At 39.7% G+C, this 15,630-nt stretch overlaps 2 long non-coding RNA genes across 7 annotated transcripts in view; one reads left to right on the top strand and one right to left on the bottom strand.

The window, feature by feature from the left end:
• Positions 1-8,826, top strand: part of LOC111097530 — a 35,121-nt gene extending 26,295 nt beyond the window's left edge. Inside the window, exons 4-6 of the long non-coding RNA XR_005364251.1 lie at positions 760-948; positions 6,145-6,258; positions 8,408-8,826. This is a non-coding gene — a long non-coding RNA (uncharacterized LOC111097530). The remainder of the gene's footprint in view (positions 1-759; positions 949-6,144; positions 6,259-8,407) is intronic.
• Positions 1-15,630, bottom strand: part of LOC111097339 — a 569,600-nt gene that overhangs the window by 110,554 nt on the left and 443,416 nt on the right. The window lies entirely within an intron of this gene.

Here is a 15,630-nt window from a genome sequence, read left to right as displayed (position 1 = left end):
TGTGTCAATCCTTAGTGTCTGTCAACTGAGGGACCCTCAAATGTCTGCCTTCATCCTTACATGATATATTCCCCCGTGTGTCTCTGTGTCTTCGCATGGCCTTCCTATAAAGACACCAGCAACTGGACTTAGGACTCACTCCAGTCCAGTATGGCCTCATCTTAGCTAATTATACCTGTAAAGCTCATTTTATTTATTTATTCCTGAGAGACACACACAGAAAGAGAGAGAGAGAGAGAGAGAGGCAGAGACACAGGCAGAGGGAGAAGCAGGCTCCATGCAGGGAGCCCGATGTGGGACTCAATCCCAGGACCCCAGGATTAGACCCTGAGTCGAAAGAAGAACTCAACCGCTGAGCCACCCAGGCATCCCTATAAAGCTCATTTTTAAGTGAGGTCACATTCTTTTTTTTTTTTTTCTAAGATTTTATTTATTTATTCCTGAGAGAGACACACACACACACACACACACACACACACACACACACAGAGAGAGAGAGAGAGAGGCAAAGACACAGGCAGAAGGAGAAGCAGGATCCATGTAGGGAGCCCAATGTGGGACTTGATCCCAGGACTCCAGGATCACGCCAAAGGTAGACGCTAATCCACTGAGCCACCCAGGGATCCCCCATGAGGTCACATTCTAAAGTTCCAGGGGGGCCATGAATTTTAGGAGAAAAACACTAGTTAACCCAGTCCACTGGGCCACATTTTTGATACTGCTGTATAAAGACATCACTGTTTTTGATCTTTTCCACAGTTCTATAAAATCTCAGCAAAGGAAAACCAAAGAAACTTAGAAATTAAAGCTGATTGGAATCAAGGAGATGAAAGCCCTTATCAGGGGTCTTGTTCAATCAGGAAGTCTATTGGCCAACGGTGAGCTCAGTGCAGGAAGATAGAGGAATCTATGTCGCATAAGACCTGGCAAAGGGGAGATTGTTGGCAGGTAAGTAATTGGCCTAATCTTTGACATAGAAATGTTAGTCCTTTTTATCCTCAGACAGGTTGATTCTATGTTCCTACTTCCAAATTCCAATGGATTCTTGGCTTGTTGATACACCTTGCATATATATATGCATTTTTCCCCCTTTTCATCCCCTGTGAGAAAAGGGTCAAACAGTATGAAGTTTTGTGACTATATTTGGCAACACTGAAGACAGAGCTCATATAAACATGGGGATGAGCTACTGACCAAGGTATCAAAGGATGGAGAGGATTTTGTAAGTGGTGATGGAGGACCTCCCTCAGCTGAAGAAGCAGCATAGTTTCAGAAGTGAGGAAGTGAATGTTCTGATCAGCTTTGCAAGTTGTCCCGCTTGGCCAAATTGTTGTACTCCCATAGTCAAATCTAATGGGACACAGTTCTGAAAAGTTATGTTGGGGTCAGATAGTGGGCAGCTTGGAAATAACAGGTCAAGAAAGGAGTTTGATATATTATAAAAGTACTAGATTGCATCCAAGATCTTTAAGCGGGGGTGGGGCATGATCAGGTCATGTGATAAATGTATCTGAGAGGGAAAAGGATGAGGGTGAAGTTATCTTTCAGTGAGGATTTGAATAACCCACATGAGAAGGGCTGTGTATTTGCACTGGGACGTTGGTCCTGTGAATGGAAATAAGACGCTGCAGAGAAACTTCAGAAGCAGAAATCATATGCCTTGAAGATAAGGCATTGAGAGAAAAGTTCAATAAATCACTTGGACTTCCAGTTGGATCGAGAGAGTGATAAGGCAAATAATAGCATAGTTAATCAAGAAAAAGAACCTGAGGAGAAAAACACGCTTTTGTCGGTTTTTGTTGGCTTGTAGAAAAGATCATCCATTTGATTATACATCTATTGAGTTTAACGGTGCCAGTAAACCATCCATATGGGGATGTTTAGGTGGAAGCTGAAATGTAAAATCTGGACCTTGGCAGAAATCCCTCGGTTTTCACAATGTAATATGGTAGAGGGCCACAGGAAAGTGTTAGCTGCATGAGTAGAGATGTTTCTTAGGAAGAGGGTATGAAGGGAAGACCAGGGAGACCCTGGGCATGAACTCAGTAAAAACCTAGAAAGGTTCTTTGCAGGTGGAGCCAATCATTGTTTTTACACGTTGGAGCCTCAACGTGTGTGTGTGTGTGTGTGTGTGTGTGTGTGTGTTTAAAATAAGAACAACACCAAAAACAAATGAGAGAAAGAGCTAGAAAAGACTGTTGGTTTAAAAGAGAAATTCTGTGATGGGGAGGTGAAACGCAGCAAGCTGTTGCAATGCATGGATTTTCTTTTGTCAGTGAGTTGAAATAGGAGAATCAAGGAAGTGAGGGATGAAATGAAAGTGGCTTCTGCTGATAGCGTGTTTAAAATGCCTGTCACTGGTTCATAACTGGGAACACAGCCAAATGAAGCTCAGGGCAGTCAGAAGGACTGGGGAGAGAAGGATAAGGTAAATGACTAGAAGTCTCCATCATGATTATGAACAGGTTCAATCGGAGTGGAAAATTGGGAAGGGAGAGAAAAAGAGAATGTGATCAGACACAGCATTTAGATCAGCATGTGGCTATTTTTTATATTTTTATGTCTTATAGAAATGGTATCAGGACTTCCATTTTTAAATTTGCTTTTTAAAATTCACACCAGCCCACCTACTGGCCATACCAGGAAAATAGGCACCTAGTGTCAGGTAAGTCCAGGAGACAATTCCAGCACAAAGACCTGACCAAAGGGGCGAATGCTCAGTAGAGAATCAGGAAGGTTGGCTTTTACTGGGATTTAGCCAGAAGAATAGAGATAATCATCCAGTTGTTCCTAAGAGCAAAATGGAACAGGAATTGAGAGAGCACAAAGAGGGATCATCCAAGCCACGGAAGAGACCCAAGTTGGTTCTGTGTCGTTCTGACTCATGTGTATCCTTAAAATCAATCCAGTCTTTCGGGGAGCCCAATTAAGTAGCCAATCCTGCATAATATGATTAAAAATAGTATAAAAATAGAAATAAGCCAATCGGAGAAGGACAAACATTATATGGTCTCATTCATTTGAGGAATATAAAAAATAGTGACAGGGAATAAAGGGGAAAGGAGAAAAAAATGAGTGGGAAATATCAGAAAGGGAGACGGAACATGAGAGACTCCTAACTCTGGGAAACGAACTAGGGGTGGTGGAAGGGGAGGAGGGCGGGGGGTGGGGGTGACTGGGTGGCGGGCACTGAGGGGGACACTTGATGGGATGAGCACTGGGTGTTATTCTGTATGTTGGCAAATTGAACACCAATAAAAAATAAATTTATAAAAAGATAGCACATGGAAAGCAAGGGTCCACACAGACTCGACGAGTTGATGAGTCTCACGAACAGACACTGCTGATGCTTCACTGTGAACCTAATTTCCCCTGCGTGTTCATCTCCTTTGGGAACCTGGACCAGCCTCCATCACCTTTGTGGCAATCTGCCACAACTTCTAGACAATACGTTCAATGTAACACACCTAACCTAGGTTCTGAATATGCAACAACAGGATGCCGCTGCCTCCCTATCATAACTGTCTCCATCCTTGGGAGGGTAGTTAGCAAAGCTACTGAGCACTAATCTCCTTCATGTTGAAAATAAAACAAACAAAAAAAGTACATTCCTTCAGCATCATACAGATTTGACTTGTTGCTCGCTAAACTCGATGTGGGTGTACATGATCAACCGAATTAACTCCCCTGGCAAAGCTAATAGGGACCCGGAGCATTTGGTTTTTGCTTGCAAAGTGATACATCTGTAGTATTCCAAAGAGAGGCGAAGAAAAGTAGAGGCTCTCAGATTTCTTTCTTTGTTCATTTCTGCTTCCTGTTGGATGTTGGGAGGGGTTGACCAGCCTCTGGGGATTAAGACATTCAAAGTGGTCAGTAATTTCCATAATAGGATTCCGTGATCAGATTCAAAAGCAAAGAACAACTAATAGGAGAGGATAAGAAGGATGAATGACTGCCTGTCTAAAGTAGGCTCTGGGAGCTGGGAAACAGGAATTTTGAAGAGAGCATTTTGTTTGTCCTCAAGACATACACAAATACTAGGCACTATTTAAAGGAGGAAGTCTTGATGTCTTAGGGCATTTATGGAATGGTTTCTATTCCAATAATGCACCACAAAGTTGAAAGAACAAGAATGACATTTTAAAAAGGAGAAAAATGGAATTGGGAAAAAATTTAGCAGTCAGCTGTTAGAACAAATTTTTGGAAGAGCAACTGGAGCTCTGAGAGCAGGCAGGAAGAAAGAACCTAAGGCCAGATTTCTTCCTGATTTTGACTTTTAATGAATCAGTAATGTGTAGAGTCATGTTTAGGATACTTTCGGAAAAAGGCATTAGCTTACTTCTTTCACGGAATCAAAAAACAACAAATAAGGGATTTGGATTGAAAATCAATCTCTTTTTCTCTCTCCTTCTCTTCCTTTCTTCCTAATATGTATCTTTATCCATGTCAGACTCACTGTTTGTCCTCTTGATTGCGTTTCGTAGTTTTATGTTTTAGGTAGTGATGTTAACACTATTGCTTCCAATGTTGAAGTTAACAACAGGCTATGGAGTCAGACCAACCCGTTTCAATTCTCCATCCATTGATCTCTGTTAAGTCACACTTCTGAGAATCAGGTTTTGTTTGCTTTCTATTAAGACTATTTTTTTAGAGCATTTTTAAGTTTACGACAAAATTAAGAGGGAAGTACAGAGATGTGCCCCAGCCCCAACACATGCTTAGCTTCTCCTATTACTGATATCACTCACCAGGATGATATCTTTTCTTTTTTTAAAATATGGATGAACCTGTATGGATGCATCATAATCACCCAAAGTCCATAATTTACGTGAACTGTCATGTAAATTCCTGGTGTTGTACGTTCTCCGGGTATGCACAAAAACATAATGACACGTACCCAACATTAAAAGGTCATGCAGAGCAGTTTCACTGCCCTAAAAGTGTGTGTGTATAAATACAAGAAATAAAACATTCGAAAACCCATATTTGAAAAAAGAGTAGCATTACCCTGTGGGGTTGTTATGAGATTAAATGTGATACACATAAAGCACTTAGCAAATAAAAAATGTGAGTATTACTTTATTATTGATGATATTTAAAAATTGAATTTTCCCTCCTGTGTCCCATTTGTCTTTTCTGCTCCAGAAGCAATTGCTATAATGAATTTGGTTTATAGTCTTACGATCTACAATAAAGTTATGAATATACATGCATTTTTATCATGTTCTCTGTATGTGCAGGTACATGCACTTTGTGCTTTCACTTTTACATAAATAATAAAATAATGTTCATTTCCTTCTGTAACTTAATTTTTCACTCAATTTAGTTTTTGAAATTATTCATTCTGATATATATGTCTCTTGTTCATTTCTTTTAAGTGTCATACATTATTCTGTCATATAAAAATCCCATATTTTATTTGCCTTGTACCTTTCAATGAACTTTTGGCTCATTTCTGACTTGGAGTAATTATAAGCAGTTAACATGGGTATTCCCATGCACATGTCCTTTTGCATATGGCTGTTTGTTATTGTTTTTATAAATTATATACCTAGAAATGGACTTTCTGAGTTATAGGCATGCACATTTTTAGTTTTGCTGGGTATTTCCACATTTCCTCCAAAGTAGTAGTACCAATTTATGCTTCAGTAGTTTGTGAAAGTTCCTGCTTTCTGATCATGAATAAAAATACCACACCTCTTACTTTCTGCAGTTTTGTAAAATAGCATTTTATCTTTGTTTTGATTTACATTTAAGCAGTTCTTCCAGAACAATGTAAGAGATAAGGAAAAGCTGAAAAATAGTATGAAAATTCGAGGCATCACAAATTTTTTCCCCCCTAACTTCAACTTTAACTTTATAGCCAGGTAAACTGAACAGTTTTTCAAATTCTTTGAATATTTGAATTTATTGTTTTTTGAAATGCTTTCTTAAACATTTTGCCTATTTTTTCCCTGAGTTATATGCCATTTTCTAACTGACTTGTTAGTCTTTATACTGAATACTAATCTCTTATGGTTCTAGATGATGTTAACTTTGGTAATGGTATCTGTGGTTATATGGCTTCCTCTTTGTTTCACCATAGCTATATTTATTCATCTCTCATTTTATGCTTCAAGTCTTTGTTTGAAATTGTGTTTGCAGTTTTCTGCAGTTCCAATGGTTATCAAAGTTTAGCATGCACAACCATCGTTTGGAGAGCTAGTTCAAAGGACATAATTCCTGGCCTCCCTCTCTTGAAGATTAAGAAGTTCTAAGGTAAAGTTTGCACAGAGTAAGTTCTTTAAAAAAAGATGCTCATGCAAGGTGATCTCCAAATATACCTTGGAAAATGCTGGGGTGCACCATATTGGAATTACCACCAGAAGACCAGGAAACTGCTCTCCATTGAATCATTGTATTTCTTTTTGAGTTCAAAAAAAAAAAAAAATGGGGGAGGGGTGCTCTCTGTCTGAAGCAGCACCAAATCTGGGGAAACGCATGGAGACAAATGTGCAGAATCATTCTGGTAATGACGAAGGAATACTGACTTTTTCAGCCCTTCCTAACGTTTCTGAACCGAGGAAGGGTAAATCCATGTATTACAAGAATTATGGGCAATTAAAAACAAGATCCTGCAAAGGCATATTTTCTTTATTTTATTCACATCTTCTGGTGAATTTTTTTTTAAAGCAGTGCTTCCAAACAGCTATTTTGAAATGAACAATAAACACAGCACAAAGTATCTAAGACACGAGCTTTTAATGAGAACAATGTAAGAGATAAAGAAAAGCTGAAAAATAGTATGAAAAATCGGGGCATCACAAGTGTTTTTTTTTCCCCCTAACTTCAAGGAATTTAAGAGAGATTGGACTTAGGTCTTTTTCTTGTTCTCAGCCAGATTTATTTCCCTTTTGTATTTATGTGCAATATCAAATGTTTTAATGTTGTGGGTTTGTTCTGAACTCCATTAATAAAGTGGCTTCCTGTCTTAGCTTAGGTAAGCTATTCACCTAATTTAGGAAATAACTGATCCATGTTTTGAGACAAAGCTCTTTTGTTTAAAGGACTTTAAGATTAGAATGACAACCAAGGGACATTTGACACAAATCCCAGAAAGTCCTGAGAATGGATTTTCTCTGTTTAGCACATTACTGCAGTTGAAAACATTAAAACAGAAGAGAAATGTCCAGGAGAAAAGCTCCCATTTACCCAGCCGAAGTAGTAGAACTGATATATTCTTTCCAACAGCCTTTGTTTATACTCCTCAGAGGAATAGATGAATTCTAGTTAGGTGTTTTGGTCAGTTTTATTAGGAAGTTGACTCAGGTCTGTATTGCTTTTAGAAGCCAGACAGAGGGCAGGAGTCCTACTCACAAATCTTTAGGAAGTGTTGAAAGCTGAGTCATTTCAGACGTGTAAATCCTGTTGCAACAAACAGCACATATTTGCTTATTTTGGACAGATATAGAAAGAAAAAAATTAGATGTGAATTTAATATCAAAATGGAGGCCGGATGAAATGGATGAAAAGACGGACATGGCGGCATGGAAAGATCTCTTTCTGCTCCTCTGTCCCCCTGCTCTACCTGAAATATTCCTGCCTCTCCCCACCCTCACTTCACTCTCAGCCATCAGAGGGAAACAAGAGGAAATTCCCAATCACACAATGATCCATACAGTAAATTATATCATGTGCTCTTTGGAAAAAAGTGTACCCTCAACTTTAGAGTGAATGTTACCTTTACACTGAGAATGGTCAAAATATTCCAAAAATGAACAATGTTTGAAGATAAATTAACTTGCTATATTGCAAGTTGATTTTAAAGATAAGGGATATATATGGATACATATGTTATGTTATATGTATACGTATCCATATATATGTCTGGGTTTTGGAAAATCTGTGATTGAATGAGTAAATAAAACACTTCCAAATAGACAATTAATTACTTTTGTCATAGAATCTCAAAGACCTCAAATATACATGCATAGGTTTGTCAACAGCCTCTCCAAAACATGTAATTCCTGTTTCATAACTCGATTGACAGGAAGCTCTTCAGTGCTTTGTTTCCAGGAACACAGAGAGCCAGGGTGTTAAGTGAAGACTAAAATGTAGGGGATCTGACTCCAGTCTGGCCACCTCAAACCATTACACCATGAATGGCCACATGCCTCACCTTTCTCCTGAACTCTGATAGTAAATATTTGACTGGTAGAGCTGGTGAGGACCTGAATAGTAAATATTTTACGAGGGGAAATGGGAACTCCCCTTTGCTCTGTCCTACCCTTTCATTAAACATATTAATTTATATTAACTGGGAACCAGATTATTCTCTATTTACCCCTGTCAATAATTATTCATCATCTTGAATCCTGAATCCTGCTTCTATCATAAAGGGGACACACTTTTTTTTTTCTTTTGCCAGATTGGGATAAATCTAAAGATGTTAATGGAGCATGCAGCATTCGATTGAGAAAAATCAGGAGCCTCAGATAACACATAGTGCACGTGGATGATTTATTATCTGATAAAAAGTAGAGTGATCAACAGAGTCATCTTTTTTCCCCCTTCGTCCTTCCCATCAAACTTCATCTTTCTTTAAGGACTTAATAAGTGAGATCCCGGGCTGCTGATTCCCTGCCTATCCAGGTTTTAGAATACTTGGCGGACTCCTTCCTCTTTTCCTCTGAGGGGCAACAGCTGGTTTTCATTACGCATCAGATTATGATACACACCGAAAAGAAAATGGTCACAATGAATAAAGAGGGAGTTCTGGTAATACTGTGGTTTGTTCCTGGGGGTGTCAAGGTGAAGAATCCATCCTGTTCTTCAGACCACTGTAAACTTAATCCATTTCATTATACACACGAATGAAATTCAGCAGTGTTTTCTTAAGAACCTCTGTCGCTTTTATTTACTGTGGGAGAGGCCCCTTGGTTTTCCTTTCTTCTTCCTTTGGTAGAACGCTAATGCATTTTATATGCTCTTTAATCTCAGTCCCAGTTCTGTCAATATTTGAGCTTATCTTAAAACGAAGAACTCCAAAGGAAAGTCAAAGAAAGTAAATTCTCATTCCGGAAGGCAAATAACAATTATTTCATTAAACATCCAAATCACAAAGTGCCCCCTTGGACCAGTTCTAGTTATAAACAAAAGGGAGCAGTTTCCCCCAAATCCCTCCCTTTGTGATCAACACTTAAAAAGTCGCAAGTTTTCTAATATGGGATTAACCTTCCCCAAAATGTATCATTCTGCTAACAAATTCAGTGACACTGCGAGTGGTGATCTCTGCATGTGTCTCTCTCTATCTTGGGAGTGGCTATTCCTCAAGATGACAGGTGGGCAGTGGGGACCTAGATAGTGATCCCAGGTTGGCCCACTGTGGTTTCCTTATGAAACATCACTGAGAGAGCAGCACGGCAATCTGCATCTCCCACATGAGCCAAGCAATTGTGATTGCCTTTTGGTCCTTCACACTGTGATGCAGACAGAAATGCAGACTCGAGTTTAATTCATGATTATGGATCCCACCAGGGCTGTCACAGTTGCTCAGATGGTTTGAAACATTTTCCCATGAGCTCCCACTTTTATAAACTCTGGTGATTATGTTCTCTTAATAAAAAAGGAGCCCAATCTGGGGGAACCTGAGTGGGCTGAGTGTTGGGTCTGGTCATGATCTTGGGGTCATGGGATCAAGCCCTGCATTGGGCTCCACACCGAATCTGCTTCTCCTTCTCCTTCCCCTCCAGCTCCTCCCTCTGTACTCTCTCTCTTGCTGTCTCAAATAAATGGATAAAATCTTACCAAAAAAAAAAAAAAAAAAAGAGCCCAACCTTAACAAAAGCATTGCACAAAGACACATTTTGGTTTCCCATACTGTAGCTTCTTAAGCAACAGGAGGATGGCCAAGTGTGGTGGATGGGGTTTGCTGGTAAGTGGGGTTTTCACACTCTCCACAGGGCAGGAAAATGCAGGCACAAAGAAAAGCATATATATAAACATCTACTATTAAAAATGGAGATGGGCTGGTGGCTTACAATTCCCCCCCACTTCTGGGTTCTAGCAAGGAGAATAAAGAGATGCAAACATTCTTTTAGCACAAAAACTTAGGGGACTGTTTATATGGACAGTGCAAAAACTTGGTTTGTCTGCAGATTCCACACCTGGAGGACAGATTCCACATGCTGCCGTGGCTCTTTCCCTTTCTCCTTGTTTCAGTTTTTTACACCATTGGGGACCCCAGTTCCATCCTGCTGGGAAGCAATTAGTGCTGAAGGAATGGCAACTAACACACAAGTGGCAGGGTCATGAGGATAGGGAGCAAGACGGGGGGAAGAAAGAAAGAAGAGGCCATGGGGGACCAAAGAAAGGAGCTTGGAAGCCAGGCAGCTTCCTCTGGACGCTGCTAATGGAATAGCCATATGAGTACTCCAAAGGTAAGCTGGAGGAGCTTGAATCTGCATAAAAACAAAAAAAGCCAAATCTGGTATAAGAGAAGAGAGCAGTGCTGGCCGTAGAACTTTCTGCTATGAGGCAATAACCTGCAACCTGCACTGTCCAAGGTAGTGGCCATTTGTGGCACATGTGCAAGTGAACATGTTCAATGTGGCCAGTGCCATTAAGGAAGTGCCAATTTGGGGTGCAATGGAGCTTTTTATTCTATTAACGTCATGTACTCTTAAGAGTCATATGTGGCAAGTGGCTACCACATTGGACAGTGCAGGGACAGAGCAGCTGCTCATGGATCCCTACCTCTTTGTGTGAACCCTTTAGCAATATCAAGATATTACCCCAAATGAAGGACTGTTTATGTATTATTATGGATACTTTGTGTTTGGTTAACATAAAGAACAAAGTTAACTACCCCAATACATGGCACAGTGGGGAAAGGCTCTGGAATCAGATGGAATTGACCTTACACCCTAATCTCACTACATTCTGGTTCTGTGACTTTGGGCAGGACACTGAATCTATTTCATACTTTGTTTCCTCACTTGACAAAATGAAATTAAAATGGCCCATTCACTTGAGGGTCACGATGATAGAATTAAGTGAGTTTGCCAAACCCTGTAAGTTCTGTGGTGGGTCCCCCCCACCCCAGTTGGCGACTTCTGTGTCTAACCGTTAAGTAATTTATCCCAGGATCATTATAGACCTAAAATAATAAAGATGATGATAATTATAATAGCAACAGAATAGCAACAACAATAAATCCAGTTAGCACTGTATTTTATTATACCTTCTACACACTAGCTAACTAACTTTGTTGTATCAAAAAAACCCACAAAATATAATGGTTTAAAGAATAAAGTATTTATTTCTCTGCCATATTACTGCCCCGAGCTGAGCAGTTCAGACTGATGGGGTGGCTCAGTTGCATGAGGGCAACTGAGGTCTCTACTTTTCCCCCTTTTGTTCCCTGTCTACACCCCTCTCACCCCCTCAGAGCAGGCACTGGTAAACCACAACTCAAAGCTCAGATCCAGCCTGCCCTCTATTTTTGTATATGAAGTTTTACTGAAACATGACCATTCCTGCTTATGTATGTGTTACCTATGGCGGTTCTGATGTCCTAAAGCAGAGTGGAGTATTGCAGAAGACCATATGGCTACAAAAATCGGAAATATTTTCTACATGACCCTCTAGAGAAGAAGTTAGCAAACCCCTGGCCTAGAGTACCATGGTCCTCTGCAGGCTTGAAGCTGGATCATAGGCTCAACCGTGTCATAGGGAAGGACACAGGCAGAAGTTTTTTTAAGGAGAGGAAGATTGCACACATGACCTCCCTCCCCCCATTTCATTCATTTTTTAAATTCACATAACAGATATTTGAACCCAAATTTATTCTAGCCACAACTCGAGCTACTTGCAACATATCCCTCTGGTGAACATTTGGCCACATGGCAATATCCAGACACTTAGAAGTTCCAGAAGTTTCACATATATGTATGTTGTATATGGTCTCCAGGTGAGGCTGTGTGGCCAGCTTAAGCTCATTATTATTAACTTTCCACTTCGCAACTATAAAGTGTTACCTGGCGATGGGATCATCTGATTAAGGAATAAATAGCTCCGGAGAAGACCCAGATGGAAGGCAAGACAGCAGCAGTAACATTTTCATATAATTGAGATCCCATAATAGGAGATTGAGTTTCCTAACTAATAAATGTTTTCAAGCTTCTGCTATATGCCAGATTTTGGGAACACACAGGTGAAAAAGCCATGTGGTCTCTGTGAATGTTGAAATTCAGCAATCTACTTAATACTCTGAGAAATTCGTGTCTGACAGCCACATTCTTTCTAAGATACTTCATACAGGGAAGAGTACTATCCCTTTTCTGACTCAGCAATAAGTTTCTTCTTGAGGAAGAAATTAGTTTTATATACAGACAGACTTATGTTTGCTCCGTCAGCTTCCTTTCTTGTAAGGCTGAACTGCACATTTATTCTTTCAAAGGCAAGACATAAAATTCCAAACACAGATATAGGTCTATATGTGATTTCCCATAAAGGATGTATAAACTAATTAATGTTCTGGTAACACTTTATAGGATACAGGGTTTCAGAGAAGCATTCCACTGAATTTATAACTCCGTAACCATTTGGCCATTGACTGTTTTGTAGCTAATCCTGTTATAATTACAGTAGAAACAAAATAAAACACCAAACAACCACCTAAGTGGCATGTGTAGAATGTTTTCACTTACAAGTCATTCTTATAAAAAGTGTCTCCTTTGATCCTTACAGAAAAGACATGATATATATACGATTTAATAGATTAAGGAGATAGGAAATAAAGCTGGGGCTCTGAGATCTGATCTCCTAATCATCCCCCCGAAGTGCATCTAATTTGTTTGAAAAATTAAAACTAATAAGAATGAAATCCTAAGGGGACAACTGGGTATGAATATTGAATTTCTGGCTACAGTAGAATTTGTTACCGTTTACATGGAAGTTCGTGATAATAAAATAGAACAGCAGAGAAAGAAAACCCTGGACTATGAGTGAAACACTGTGTTAGTTCAACTTCTGGATGTCCAGCTCTTGTGAATCATAACAGCTGGAAATGAGGACCAGGAAACTGCCACTTAATGAGCCACCGACGAGACTCTGATCAAGTCCAATGAGAGGGCTGTACACTAAAAGAGCATCCAGTGTCTTGGGATAAATAAAAAGGAGATGGCACAGATCCTGTCAGTTGAAAGGGAAAAGAGAAAGTTTGTGAATCATTTTTTTTAAATTTATTTATCAACAAATATTTATTAAAGATGTATGATATGCCAAGTCCTGTGCTGGGTGCTAGGAGACCATGGTAAGCCGAAGAAGCAAGGCCTTTCTACTCATGGAGTTTATGCTCAAGATAAACATTATAAAAGAAGCCAAATTGGCATATGATGACAGACTGGATAAGAACAATTAAGCAGGGGGATTGTTTCTGACTGGTTCTAAAATTTCCAGTACTGAACATTAGGGGGGAAATGTGCTTTCGTTTAAATGGAGGAATTGGTCAGTGTGATCACTACCATTGGAAATGTGTTCCTTTTAATTTTGTCAAGAGTAAGTTTCAAAAAAGAGAGAGAGAGAGTGAGTAGGTTTCAGCTGATATAAGAAGGTGAATTTAGGATCCTCTGAAAAAGCAGGAAAGGAAGACAAGAATTCATTTTGGGTACAGGCCAGGGGGAAGCAGATGTGCATATAGTCCAAAGAATAGTTAACATCATGCAGGTGAATAAATGGATCTAGAAAGTGAGACCTTAAAGAGGAGAGAGTGGCAGATAAAATGTTTGGCTTTCCTGCTCACAGCGGAGAAAGGGAGATGAAGCAAAGTGGTGATATGAAGCAAATACAGAGGAAAGCAGAAATAGAAGCATTAGAAAATCATGCAGCTGGAAACCAAGGAAGAATTTCAAGGACAAAATTCAGGTCACACAGAGGTCAGGGAGCTTAAGGATTGGGGATGGCCATTTGAGTAAGTCAAGCTGAGCATTTCTGAGAGTGGACCTAGGAGGGCGATGGCACGTGGAAAGAAGATTTCGGATGATTGACTGTGACCGGGTAGATAGAATGCAGGGATTGGTAGAGGCTGGCTGATGAAGAATATAAATTTGAAAGTTGACCAAAGACATACTAGGTTAAAGTTAAGAGGAGGTTTCATACACACACACACAAACACACACAAACACACACACACACAAAACCCCATATATATCATTACTTACAGAAAATAGGAACAACAACAACAAAAAAAAGCCCATGCAAAAGAAGTACTTGAAAATTGTACAAAAAGAGTGAAAAATTCTGTAAATGGTGAAGAAATGGGTCCAGAGGAGTTTTAATAGTTCGGAATAACTCCCTTTCAAGTCACATATTTCTAAGAAATAAGATCTCCTGGATCTATTAAAATGCAATCGTTAACAGTTTTTACTTGCATTTACTTGTTTTACGTTCTGACTGTGGAAGGAGGTCAGTGTTCATGCCACGAGGCACTGAAATGACATGACCAAGGTAAAATTTTCCTGTCTGTGCAAACGTGCCTATCTGGGTTTTCCCCAGGTGATCACCTAACCCCCTCAATATTTTTTCCACCAGGTGGCAATGCCCCCTTACGATTGAAGAACTGAAAACTCAACCTGACAGAAACAGTGAATAATCTGGATTTCTAAAAGAACATTCTGACAACTGTCTTTGTTTAGAAAGTTGACATTTTCATCAGAGTTGCCTCCTGGAAAATCCATTACGGATCTCCAAACTGCTGATTATACACAACCTGAATAAGAAACCTAAGAGAGGGTAAGAGAGTGCTTTATATCAAAAGAAGGTCACCCGATGTCTTGAGCGAAAAGGGAGTTTTCTAGAAAGAAGGAAAGGAAAGGTTTTCTCATAATCTGAAATTTGGGGAGTACTGGGCAAATAATCAAAACTCTGAGATCTCCTCAAGAAAGAAAGGATGAGTGAGATAATTAAGACAGACCACAAAATGAAGGAGTAAGGGGAAAATTCAGGGATTCATCAATATTCCTGAATTAGTAATCGATACATATTTGTTGAAGGGTGACAGGAGAGAAAAAGGAGAGCCTTATAAGATGTAGTTAGGTTTTAGTCCTCCAGAAGTTGTTGAAAACCTGAAAGGAAACTTATTTATATATTAGGGTATAGAATAGGACAGGGGTCGGCCAACTGTGGTCCCTGACCTATATCTGGCCTACTATCTGTTTCTGCAAACCAAATTTTGTTGGAACAGCCACACTCACTTATTTACACGTTGCCTCTGGCACTTCCAGGAGCTTTAAGAGCAGAACTGTGCATTTACAATAGGGACCATCTGACGGGCAAACCCTGAAATACTCATTATTTGGCCCTTTGTGGTAAGGTTTGCCTCTCCCTGCAGTAGTGTTTAAGGGCAGGGGTTCGGAACCAGACAAAGGTGGACCTTAGTCCCGGTTCTAATATTTAAGAGCTGCTTGACTCTGAATAAATCTTAAGGATTAAAGCAAGTCCTGCTTTTAAAACCCTTAGCAGCACCCTGCTGGTACAGAAGCCATGTTAGCCCTCGCTGCCTTCTTTCCTAAAGTAGATGAGAAAATTTCCTCAGTGACACTCATCAGCCTTCAAACACCAGCACCAAAATCCTTGGTCATTTCTAGAACT

The sequence above is a fragment of the Canis lupus genome, chromosome 9 (genome assembly GCF_011100685.1).
Source record: "Canis lupus familiaris isolate Mischka breed German Shepherd chromosome 9, alternate assembly UU_Cfam_GSD_1.0, whole genome shotgun sequence".
Taxonomy (NCBI): domain Eukaryota; kingdom Metazoa; phylum Chordata; class Mammalia; order Carnivora; family Canidae; genus Canis; species Canis lupus.
Note: the sequence above shows the minus strand (reverse complement) of the source record. Positions and strands in the feature narration are given on the sequence as shown.